The 12,894-nt window shown below is 47.3% G+C and overlaps 1 protein-coding gene across 1 annotated transcript in view; it reads left to right on the forward strand.

Moving 5' to 3' along the window:
- Positions 1-602: 602 nt before the first annotated feature.
- The window catches only part of SETD5 (SET domain containing 5), an 89,236-nt gene continuing 76,944 nt past the window's right edge, over positions 603-12,894 (forward strand). The window contains 1 exon segment of the mRNA XM_044302190.1: positions 603-949. The gene's annotated coding sequence lies outside the window, so the exon portion shown is untranslated.

Below are 12,894 nucleotides of genomic sequence, written 5' to 3' on the forward strand. Positions count from 1 at the left end.
CCCGACCAGTCAGTCGCTCACCTATGAGGGGTTGTCTACCTACGGTAAGGCCTTTATTTCATGCTGTGGACTGGTTCATACAGAAATGATAGTATATAATCTATACACATGAACACAGGATGGTATAAAGCTGGTCCCCAGCAGCAGGCCATATGTCTGTCTACCTAAGGTGGAGGGTATTACATAAATAATTATATAATAGTTGTAAAATGGCAATATCATTATTATCAAAGACTACATTTCACAGCCAATGTATTATACAATATAGCAAACGAGAACATATACCTCCAAAGTACCTATATGTGTATATATACACGTATTCACACGATACATGGGCGTGAGGCCGCAGCAGAGGAGCAACAGCCCGTGCGCCTTCCTCGCCGCCTCTCCTCCTACTGTGGGAAAACAGCTCTCAGCGCGGGTACTCACTGCATCGCGTGACAGCCCTGGGATGATTGACACCGTCTGCCGCCCAGTAGGCGGCGAGCTGGGCTCCGTCCAACCAATAGGACGAAAGCCTATGGGCGTGGCCGCGGTCTCCGCCCCCCGTTCCCGCCGCCCCTGCCGCCGGAGCCGGGGATCCCCGTGTGGTCAGTCGCGTTTCCGCCCGTGGAGGTAGCAAGTCGGCGGGGGGAGGGGAAGCCGTGTGGAGCCGCTGTCGATGCGGATTGAAGGGGGTCGGGGAGAAGTTGTATTGTATCACACCCCCGAGCAACGCGGAAGAAGAAGGAGTCGGAGCCGCGTCAAGGCACTTTGCACCGACAACGGATATACAAAGTCTGGAAGTCGCCGAGCGCTGTCCCCTGCTGGAGTTTGTGTCAGGCGCTCGGCAGAGGCGCTCAGGAAACACCGCTGCTTCGGTTGAGGCCTAGTGTGTTTTGGGACTTTGGGACGTGCGGACGCGTTCCTGGCTCCGTCCATTGGGGCAGGCCTGGTCCTGCCAAGACGGGTAAGTGCAGCAGACGTTTCCCTGAGGAGACTTTGCCTTATTTTTGGCACTTTTCGCCTGGGTTTTCGTGCTTCGTCCTGAGGACGCTGCTGGAAGTGGCTGCTTGTTCCTGGCTGTCCGGGCTTCCCCGGCGGGCCGCTATAGGACGGGCTCGGGGGCTTTTCTGGAAGCTTTTCCACTCTTTTCTCCGGGATACGTTGCTTGGTGTTGGACATGGCTACCTGGAAGGGGCGGAGGGGGCCTCCTGTGCACCAGATACCGACTTCTACCGTGTGGTTTACCCCAAATCTGCCACCTTCTCCACACACAGCTGCCCTGCTACATGGGGTAGGCTCACAGGCAATGCAGCAGGGGGACTTCAGAGCAGATCACATGGGGAACTCATAGGGTGTCAGATCAGACACCACACAGGGTCCCAGAGCCCCAAACATGGCTCTTTAGGGTCCCAGACATCCTACCCCATAATATCTCACTGCCCCCTCCATAGAGACGAAATACTCCTGCTATTGAAGTAAATACCCCCATCATAGATATTACCACCCTCTCCACCATAGAGGTTCTTACCCCTCCACTGTGGAGAATAATGCCCCCTCCACTGTGGAGAATAATGCCCCCACCATAGAGATTCTTACCCCTTCACCAGGGAAAATAATGCCCCCACCATAGAGGTTCTTGCCCCCTTCACCAGGGAAAATAATGCCCCCACCATAGAGGTTCTTGCCCCCTTCACCAGGGAGAATATTGCCCCCTCCACAGAGGTTCTTACCCCTCCACCAGGGAGAATATTGCCCCCTCCACAGAGGTACTTACCCCTCCACTGTGGAGAATAATGCCCCCTCCACTGTGGAGAATAATGCCCCCTCCACTGTGGAGAATAATGCCCCCTCCACTGTGGAGAATAATGCCCCCTCCACTGTGGAGAATAATGCCCCCATCATAGAGATTCTTGCCCCCTTCACCAGGGAAAATAATGCCCCCACCATAGAGGTTCTTGCCCCCTTCACCAGGGAAAATAATGCCCCCACCATAGAGGTTCTTGCCCCCTTCACCAGGGAGAATAATGCCCCCACCATAGAGGTTCTTGCCCCCTTCACCAGGGAGAATAATGCCCCCACCATAGAGGTTCTTGCCCCCTTCACCAGGGAGAATATTGCCCCCTCCACAGAGGTTCTTGCCCCCTTCACCAGGGAGAATATTGCCCCCTCCACAGAGGTACTTACCCCTCCACCAGGGAGAATAATGCTCCCCTCCACCATTGAGAATTATGCCCCCTACACTGGTGCAGAATGCCCCCACCATAGAGGTTCTTGCCCCCTCCACCATTGAGAATAATGCCCCCTCCGTAGATTTTAATACTCTCTCCACCATAGAGGTTAATACCCCCACCATACAGGTTCTTATCCTTCCACCTTGACCCATAATACCCTACCATAGATGTGTTTACCCCCTCCACCACAGAGCATGATACTCCCTCTCTAGAGGTTAATACCTCATCCTCTATGGCATTAAATACCACCAACCTAGAGGTCAATACTCCCCTCCCTCACCATGGAGCTTAATACCCCCTCACATGAAGTTTTTTTTTATTACCCCCCCTCCCCGAGGCAGTAAAGTACTTTATGAAATCAGACGTGTCTTTGCTTCTACACTGTTACTTGTATTAGAGCTGATACTACTCCAAATCAGACTACTACCCCCATTATAGCAATGTAAACCCTTGAACATCTGTTACATAGGAGTCCAGAGTTGGGGGTAGATGGTCTTGTTTGTGAGGGATAATATTTCTTATGCCTCCAGTTCACTACAGGCTTGTGCTACGTAGACAGTTCTACATGGGTGATCTGTGTATACAATGGCACTACTGTATATAGGAGCTTAGGCTTCTAGTTTTAGGTTTGGGCACTCTATGGGGTCTTAGATTCTTACAGAGTGTATTGTATTGGTGAATTTTGGGCTTTTGAACAAGCACTGGGTATAGTTGTTATAACATTGGTGAGATTTGCTGCTGCTCCATAAGGCAGCTCTATGTAGGGGTGTGTGGAGGGGGGGAATATGATGGTCCCTGCAGCCTGTTTCATATGGTCCCTGCATTTGCTGATTTTTATGGTCCCCATGTAATGGGTTTGCATTGGGAGCTACATTAGACTAGGGGTTTGCCCCATAGTAGATCTCATGATTGCTGAGAATCCTATAGAGTCCATAGACTGGTTTACTCTTTACAGTATATTTAAAGGGCATGCTCGCAAATATATCGCTACGATGAGAACCGGCCATAGTTTAGATTAGCATCATTGAATTCTAGTGTTTTTGCATTGCCCCACAGGGGCGATCCTTGTCCGGCTGTTGTCAGATGGCACCATAGTAACAATAATGAGCACGAAAAATTTTGGAAAAGTATCTGAGATTTTAATACAGACCCAGTTTGGGGTGAGGGATGCTGTTTGGCAGGACTCATCAGCAACACACTGGTTCGGAAAGGGATTAAGCAGGAGTTTTGGGGTACCCATGTTCCCTGTGTTATACCATGGTGTATTGGCCGCAGAGGCAATGAATATAGGACTGGTCTGTTAGAGGATCCTTCCATGCTGTTGTGGTCCCTAATTCCCCATCATCCCCCATGGCTGTGATCCTCCCTAGTCTCCCTGTCTGTACCTAAAGGCTGCAGGGAATTCACCCCTCCTCTCCTCCTCCTCCTCCCTCTCCCTCCCCTCCTCCATCCTTAGCACAAGTATCCAAGAGGAAGAATCCCCTTTAACCACCATTTCTATTGTAATAGCAGCAGGGTCGGAGGGTGGAGTTCGGGCCTTGCATTCAGCTCTGTACTGTCTTTAAGAAAGTGATTTGCATGGTTAAAAAGTGCTGCAAAAGAATACAGAATGCGCCATTGTTCCTCCTCTGCTTTTGTTTTTGGCAACATAGTCACCTGTAAAGTTGTACATTGTTGGTCCGGGGCTGCAGAGTTGGAAGGTTTTACAGTTTGTTGTGTCCATTGTGAAGCATTTAGTGGAGTTTTTTTTCCTTAAATTCAATCTTTGCAGTTTTAATCTCAGTGCTGGTCCCCCCTGATCTCCCCTCCCAGCCAGTTCTCATGCCTAGGAATTCCTTTCATGCTCGCTCTGCCTGCTCCTTCTCAGCTTACATGCTACAGTCTCTGCTATATTTTTGGTTTCCCCCCGAAACTCAGCGTAAGAGAGTTTTCTGTTTGCTTAAGGGATTCTCTAGCCTTCTCTCCTCCGAACCCCTGGTTACCACCCTCTGTAGTACTGCAGGCTGCACGCTTACTGCTCCCAGCTGGAGGAGCCCCATTAGGAGGACTGGTGGGTGCTGGGGGTGTATTATGAAGCCTTTCTTCTGCAAATTAGCTCATATCGGCAAAACCATAGACCCCCTCCGAAAACTAGAGTGATGTGTAGACAGCTGTTTTAGGGTTCTCGTCCCCTTGTATGTGCAGAGCGGGGTGGTGTCTTAGATGCAACTCTACGGGGAATGGGGGGGGGGGGTACTGGTCTCGTTGTATGGAGACTTTTTATTTTAAGTTTTTCTTTCAGGCAATGCTCTATTCAGTTAAAGTATGACGCTTTTGGGTATAAAATGCAGATCGCCCAACCTTCCCTAAAGGGGAAATATGTTCTTTATGATCAGTGGAAAAGGACGTCCTCGGAATAACTTGCCTTTGTGGGTCAGGCAAGCCTTTCCTGAAATACAGTGTCTGATCCTTCATCCACAATTCCCCCCCCCTTGCTGGGGATACACTACCTGGCCACTAGATAACATTGTCTTGGCTGTGTAGGGGTTAATGTGTGGAAAGTAGACGTCTTGTAGCCAGGTGTTTTTCATTGCTGGTGGATTAGATAGAAGGGGGAAGCATGAGAGGTATCCAGGGTTAACCATTCACAGTCTGGGATTGTTTAGAACGGCCACTGGGTTTCCTTCCTGGTGGATTGCACGTGTTATATCCTGGGATATATATGTTTTATCTGCTTAAGGGGGAAAAACCCCACACGATTTCCTTTTCCAAGGTCGTGCAAAGCAGTGAAGTTTGCACTGGTGTGATTAGCTGTCCCTTGGAGCCGCCGGTAGGTTACCTCTTGCTAATGCCTGGGGTTTAGATTAGTATATGGGTACCTGTACCTGTTCATCTGGATTATGGTGAATATATGGGGGTTCTAGCTCAGTAGTGCGCCCTCGTGGCTATTTTTGGGGGACATGGTGCTTATTTTTTTTATATTTTGCTCTTCATATCCTTGTACTTTATATTTTTTATCTATAGAGTAATTCGTTATATTGGTCATATCTCTACAGGAACTGATCGCAGTTATGACCGTGGTGTGATCTCCGTTCGTTCAGTATGTACTTGTTAGGTGGTCACTACACCCCAGGACTGAGTTGTTTTGAGCTCTTGGTTTTCTAGTAATCTTAATATTTGCCCCTGCATTATTTTCCTGCTGTGATAAGTGCCGTGAAATATCTACTGTCCCTCTATGGAATGGACCTTGTGGTTTTCACAGGATGTGAGTAGAATCTGGGATCAGTCCTGTGAAGTGCGCATTACTATCCATACCATGCTTCTCCGGGAGATAAATGAGGAGCAGAAGGCTTGGTGCGCCGCCGCGGAGCTGCTGTTGCTACGTGAGACTCTCTAGCGGTGCTGTCCATCTCCAGGGATAGACACCACGTCCATTAGCCGAGGCTGCCTGCTCCTTGGAGAAAGGCAGTGGCTGAGCCTTAGTAATGAGATGGCTGTCTTGTTTTTCTTTTTTTTTCTTAACCATATTTCCTGTCATTCATTTTCAGCTGATTGTTTCTGGTTGAAATTAGTTTTGGTCTTACTCATTTCACTTTATGAACAATATGTTGGCTCATTCACTTTGAGACGTTGTTCTTTCAAGATGCTCAGTGGGTTGTACCAGAACTGGTTTTGGCACTGACTATAGGGGGAAAAACTGCATTACACTATATATATATATATATATATCCATATATCCATAAGAAAAGGTCTGGCAGCACTCCCTTGAAGTTTAGGATGTAGGGTGCCCGCGGTTATCCCTCGATTCAGGACGGCCAATAAGCAATAAAAGATCCGCAGCACTCCTTGAAGAATGGAAAAATGTGCTGTTTATTCACACATATCAAGTGACAACGTTTCGGTTCTCTCGCAGAACCTTTTTCAAGTCAGGTGACTTGAAAAAGGTTCTGTGAGAGAACCGAAATGTTGTCACTTGATATGTGTGAATAAACAGCACATTTTTTCATTCTTCAAGGAGTGCTGCGGATCTTTTATTGTGTGTGTGTGTATATATATATATATATATATATATATATATATATATATATATATATATATATATATATATATATATATACACATATATATATATATATATATATATATACACACACACACACACACACACACACACACACACACACACACACACGGCATTGGTGTACATTTTGGCCAAAGCGTAATAAGCCACTCGCCACGTCAAGGTCGCCTCCATGAGTGGTCCCTAACACTAGTTCCTACCTGTTATGGGCCATGACAGCCACACAAAGTCCAGGGAGCGCAGGTACAGCATGCACGCCAAGCACACTCTGCTTTTAACCACGTCCGGTGCCATTACAGCTTTCATCGGATGCCCCCCCACATAAACATACAAAAGCATAGAATTTCTATAAAGCTGTTCTCGTTATATAGTTAGATTAATAACTGCAGGTTCCACATACACTTTAAAGGGGTTATCCCATCTCAGACAATGGGGGCATATCACTAGGATATGCCCCCATTGTCTGATAGGTGCAGGGTACCAGAGGTGGAGAATGGAGCTGAGAAATTTGAGGAGGGCCGCCCTCCATTCATTTCTATGGAGCCAACGAAAATAGCCAAGCGCTGGCACGGCTATTTCCGTCGGCCCCATAGAAATGAATGGGAGCGGTGGCCGCGCATGCGTGGTGCACTCCTATTCACTTCAGTGGGTGAGGCAGGGAGCTGCGCCTGGTGGTGGACGTACCCCGGAAAACCCGGGGTCCTCCAGCCACAGCTCTCCCTGGCTCCATTCTTGTAGGTGGGACGCGCACCTATCAGACAATGGGGGCATATCCTAGCGATAGGATGGGATGGGAATACCCCTTTAAGTAGCTGTCACTGTTCTTCCCGACTTCCCAATACACATGCGTACTTGGCTGGTCCGGGTGTGCATGTGTTCTCAATGGAGACACTTCTGATGGTAAAATTATCTCCTGTTCTGAATATATACACAGCGTGCCCAATACTCCATTCTCCACCTACACATAATGAAGCTGCCTGGACCTGTTGAAATTGGGTTTGGATGACTTTACTGTTGTGTACGGGCACCTTTTAGGGCTCATGCACACGGCTGTAGTTTTGGTCCGTATCCATCCCGCTATTTTTGCGGATCAAATGCGGACCCATTAATCTCAGCAAAAAATGCGGACAGCAGACCATGTGCTGTCCGCCCCTGTAAGTCTGTTTCGTGGCCCAGCAAAAAATAGAACATGTCCTATTCTTCGTTTAACCGACAAGAATAGGCGTTTCTAACAGAGGGTAGGACATATCGTTCTATAAAATTTGGAACTCACACGGCCGGTATCCATGTTAAATGGCCTAAGGCTGGGTTCAGACCTGAGTGTTTTACAGCGCGTTCCTACGTGCTGTAAAACGCTCAACAGGCAAGAACCATGGGAATGGTTCTCACCTGAGCCTTTTACAGCGCGTACAGGAGCTTCTTTGGGGCGTCTTGTCGCGCGTTCCCGTACATAGACTTCAGCGGGAACGCGCGACAATGGGCGTTCGCTTTTTCCGGAGCCGCGATTGTAAACGCGCATACAATCGCGCGCCATCCCGAACGCTCAGGTCTGAACCCAGCCTAAATGCTGCATAGATGGCCACAAAAGACTGGACCGGATCTCTTTAGGGGACTGCTTTTGTGCTTTTCCCTTCCGAGATCCTGTTTTTGTAGATCCTTACACAGCTCCCACAGAAGTAACGGGCTGGATTCCCAGATTACATTTTTATTTTATTTTTTGCCAAAGCCAGTATTGGTTACCTAAAAAGTAAAATCCCAAAGGAAAGACTTAAGGGTTTTAGTGATAGTGAATATCGTTAGAATTTTCATATAATGTTTGAGCAGTTAGGCTCATGTAATGGCATGCAGTCATTGAATGACGATCAATAAATCATTTTCTATATATATATATATTTTTTTTTTTATTGGACAAATCTGCCTGACAGAAATATTATTAGTCGCTGCCACGTCCTCTCGTCTTACCAAAAATTCACCAGTCGTCAGGAACAACAGTCGTGATAACGAGTAAATGGCAAAAAATAATAGGGATATATTTGTGTTTGGATGTCTTTTGAATGTAAACGACTCAGTAAATTGTCAATTGCTGCTCAGTAATGAAATAACATAGCTGTGCATCTAATCAAGGGGTGCACAACCTGCGGCCCGGGGGCCACATGCGGCCCTCAATACCATTCTATGCTGCCCCCAAACATCTGGTAGCAGACATGTATGTCTCGTGGCTGCTCACATGAATCTTTCATGTATTGTCCCATTAGATGGGAGTACTAGAAGTGCAACTAGACATTTATGATATATACTGTAAGTTCAATATGACATAAATATAGTATTTCACTTGGTAATACCCCTTTAAAGTTTATTGTCGGCACTTGGAATTGGTTCAGGTTGACTATGTGGCCCCCAACCAGAAAAGGATTGTGCGCCCCTCATCTAATCGGACCCCTACCCATCATCTCTTTTGGATCTACTCCTAGCTCTGGCTTGAAAAAAATCCCATCAAAAATGGCGCGGTGACTCCAGCCATATGGCTTTCTGTAGAAACCTATTTCTAAGTCTTTGGCACTTGGGATTTCAAAGTGCGGTTGAATGTGATCCTACAATTGCTCTGTGTGTTTTGGTCAGCCCCTCGCTATACACACTCAGATTAGAAAGTCTCCCATTGATGAGCCCATTCTTTCCTTTTCCCATGACAAAGAAAGGCCAGAACTCCTGCCAGCTTCTAGCACATTGGGGGGTCTGTAAGGCATCTGCGTCTGTATGGCTGGACTTGAAACTTTTATCATACTTTGTCAATGGCTTACCTTGGGGTGGGTTTCAGGAATTGTGCAAGGCAGCATGCTGCTTAGGGAAGAGACCTGGATTTTCTTTGGAAATGTTTCGCTCGTAACTTGGCAGTCCTATACCAGTTTGCTTGACGTGGTGATGGCCACGAGCCGGTCTGAAACAAATGCGGTCACCGGGAGCAGGCAGTTCCGAGAACAGCCGCCGGGGGTTTTCATCAGGCTGTTCTCTGAACGGCCTACTCCCGGTGACCGCATTTGTTTCAGACCTGCTCACGGTGCAGGCACAGGTAAGGGCTTACCTGTGCATCGGCAGACTTGTGATTTAAGATGGCAGCCCACATGTGTTCGTTGGTGAACACTACGAACTGGCAATCACTAGCGATGGCTAATCATGTCTCTCGTACCAGCGACCTACATTGCCGTACCTGGAAGGTAAATAGTGATACACCTACATATGGCAGAAAATACCCCCCCTCCCCCCTTCCCCCCCCCCCAATCCCATTAATACTATTCTGTGAGGAAACAGAGCTCCCTGTTAGATAGAAGATGTACCCGGCCTAAGAGCTTGGCAAAGTTCTAATTGCATTTTTTTTATTTACCAGTAATGTGTATAGATGCAGACACACTGGGCCGTGTTCACATCTGCATCGGAGGCATCTTATGTAAAAAAGACACTGGAGAAATGCTGCATACAGGACTGTTATGTCTGGTAAAATGCCACTCCCGAACATAAACCAGACAGCCCCCGTTATCGTCAGTCGGGTCCATCTGGCACCCATTTTCTCAGTTATGTTCTGGGTCACCCGCTTCCATTTTTTTTTTCATAGTTATGCTTTTATAAAGGTGCATTAGCGCCGAATTGAACAAGACCAAACCTTTTGGCCTATTTCACACAAGTACGTTTTCTGTCTGGATGCGATGCGTGTTGTGAACGGACCTCATCCGGACCGAATGAGCGTTGTTTTTCACTGATCATCTCTGCAGCATGTCTCAGATTGTGCGTTTTTCACACAGCCCTGGTCCCGTATAAATTAATGGGGCTTGTGTGAAAAAACAAAAGGCATTTGTTATTCATTGATTGCTGCTTGGAGATGTTCAGTGTTAAGCCTCATGCACACGTCTGTGACACACGGACCGTATGATACCGGCCTGGATTTTTTCTGAGTGCAGGAGCGCACGGCGTCATTGGTTGCTATGACGCTGTGCGCTTCCTGCTGCCGCCGCAGTACAGTAGTACACTGATATGATCTATACCAGTGTATTACTGTACTGCGGCAGCAGGAAGCGCACAGCGTCATAGCAACCAATGACGCCGTGTGCTCCTGCACTCGGAAAAAATCCAGGCCGGTATCACACGGACCGTGTTTCACGGACGTGTGCATGAGGCTTTATTCTTCAGTTTTTCTTCATGCGTGTGAAAAACGCATCAAAAACTCATTGCAGCCGGCCTGAAAAACCGAAACGCTGAACGCTTAAACTTGTGTGCAAAACCACCAGTTTTTCCCTGAACCAACCCTGACTCATTCCTCATTGCTTGTATGAAATAAGCCTTATAGGGGTTGTGCTTAATGTCAGATAGGGGTGGGTTCCAGAGGTGAGACCTGCACCTTTCTCTAGAACGGAGCCCCCAAAGTGAAACGGAGCGCACCGTGCATGTGTAGCCGCCCTCTATTCATTTCTATGGAAGTTCGGAAAATAGTCGAGATCGGATGGAGAGGTGGCTTCACTTGCATGGTGCGCTCAACATTAATTTCTATTGGGCTTCGAAAGTAGCTAAGCATGCTTGCCTGGCTATTTTCGGAACTCTCATAGAAGTGAAAGGAGAGCAAACCCCGCATGCGCAGTGCGCTTTCGTTCACTGAGGGCCCCGTTCTAGAGATAGGTGCAGGTCCCACACCTATCTGACATCGGTGGCATATTCTAGCGCAGTGGTAGGCAACCTCCGGCTCTCCAGCTGTTGTGAAACTACAACTCCCAGCATGCTGCTCTGCTCTTCTCTGCTCACAACTTTCATAGAAATGAATGGAGCCTGCTGGGGATTGTAGTTTCAGAACAGCTGAAGGTTGCTGTCCCCTATCCTAGCAATATGCCACCAATGTGTAAGATGACACAACCCCTTTCAGAATATACTAGATAGAAATGCTACTCGATTAATAGTGCACCAGAGACAGAAGCGGCTTCTTGGCTTGTACTGGTGATGGGCCTGGAGAAGGCCTTGTGCACAATACAGTTGATCCGTGTGCTACAGATCCTTAATACAGCACCCATATTGTACCTCTGTATGCCTCCAATGTATTATTTGGAAGTACATAGATTCCATTAGGGGCCATCACACCTTCTTGGTGACAGTATGGTTGTGGCATCATCTAAGGGCACATTGGACTGTAACGTGAACCTCTAGTGGCCCCTCTGCAGGGTTTGTACATGTGGCTTTGCTCTGAGGAGCGTGTCCTGGACGCCCCATGCAGGAAGTTGCTTCCTCTGTGTGTATACGCCCTTGTGCTTCTGTGCAGCAAGAGCACATCCCCGACAAAATGGATTCCTGTCTTTTAAAACCTCTTTAAAGTTGCTCATGCACATTAGACTTACATCAGAGAGACTGGCAGATCACCCAATTCAATGTTGTCTGCGTAGCTTTCGTGTTTGTTAATTTTGTCATATTAGTGAAATTGGGGAGAACTGTTTAATAGCTATAGTTGCAATTCTTGTATTGCCACTTCATCTAAATACTTATACACTTGTATTAAAAGACATTTGCGTGTCAATCTCCTGGCCGTCTGTTAGGCTTCAGTCCACATTGCTGTCTTTTATAGCGCTCACCTATTGTTTTATGAAATGGGTGTGTGTGGGCTCGGTCATGTTGTGGCTTAAATTCATACCATTTGTTTCTCCTTTTATCCAGTTAAAGGGGTACTGTACCTATCTTTTTTTTTTTTTTATGTCGTATCGCATAACAGGCGCTCAATGGTTAGCACGGTCGCCTTGTAGCACTGGGTTCAAATCTCTGCATGGAGTTTGTATGTTTTCTCCGTGTTTGGGTCGGTTTCCTCAGATTTCCTTCCACACTCCAAAGACATACTGATTGAGAACTTAGATTGTGAGCTCCTGGGGACAGACGGATGATGATGTCTGTATATCGCGAATATGTTGGCGCTATATAAGTAAAATAAATACTTAAGCCACGTAAAAGCTGTATTTGGCCTTCGGAGATCCTTTGCATTTACATTTGGAAGTTGTGTTTTGAGAAGTGACCTAATGCCTAACTATTAGGGTACGACCACACGGCACAGTTATGTGGTGTTTGGGCGGTGGTCATACAGCTACAAGAACCCAGCGACCATACGGACCATGGCAGATCCTAAATAAATTAATTAGATCACTGTTTAAGCTGGTCTACATGGTTAATGGCCACACGGTATGACAAGGGCTAAACAGAGCGTTCTCGTTAGTTTACGTGTGACACGTTTGGTTGCGCGGTTCTTGATCGTAGCACAGCCATGTTCTGAACGTCACATGACCCCTCCATGTGACCATACCCTAAGCCAGTGTTTTCCAACCAGTGTGCCTCCAGCTGTTGCAAAACTACAACTCCCAGCATGCCCGCACAACCAAATGCTGTCCGGGCATGCTGGGAGTTGTAGTTTTGCAACAGCTGGAGGCACACAGGTTGGGAAACACTGCCCTAAGCCATATTGCTACCAGTGCGGGAGTGATGCAACTAACAGAATCTCATGCATCCGAAAAATAAATCTCTTGCAATTGCTCTACCTGGTGCCATCAGCAGAAGGCATCTACCGCTTGTGACAACGCTGTTCTTTCTGCTATAAGATGAGCACTT

This window comes from Bufo gargarizans, chromosome 7, assembly GCF_014858855.1.
Source record: "Bufo gargarizans isolate SCDJY-AF-19 chromosome 7, ASM1485885v1, whole genome shotgun sequence".
Classification (NCBI taxonomy): Eukaryota; Metazoa; Chordata; class Amphibia; order Anura; family Bufonidae; genus Bufo; species Bufo gargarizans.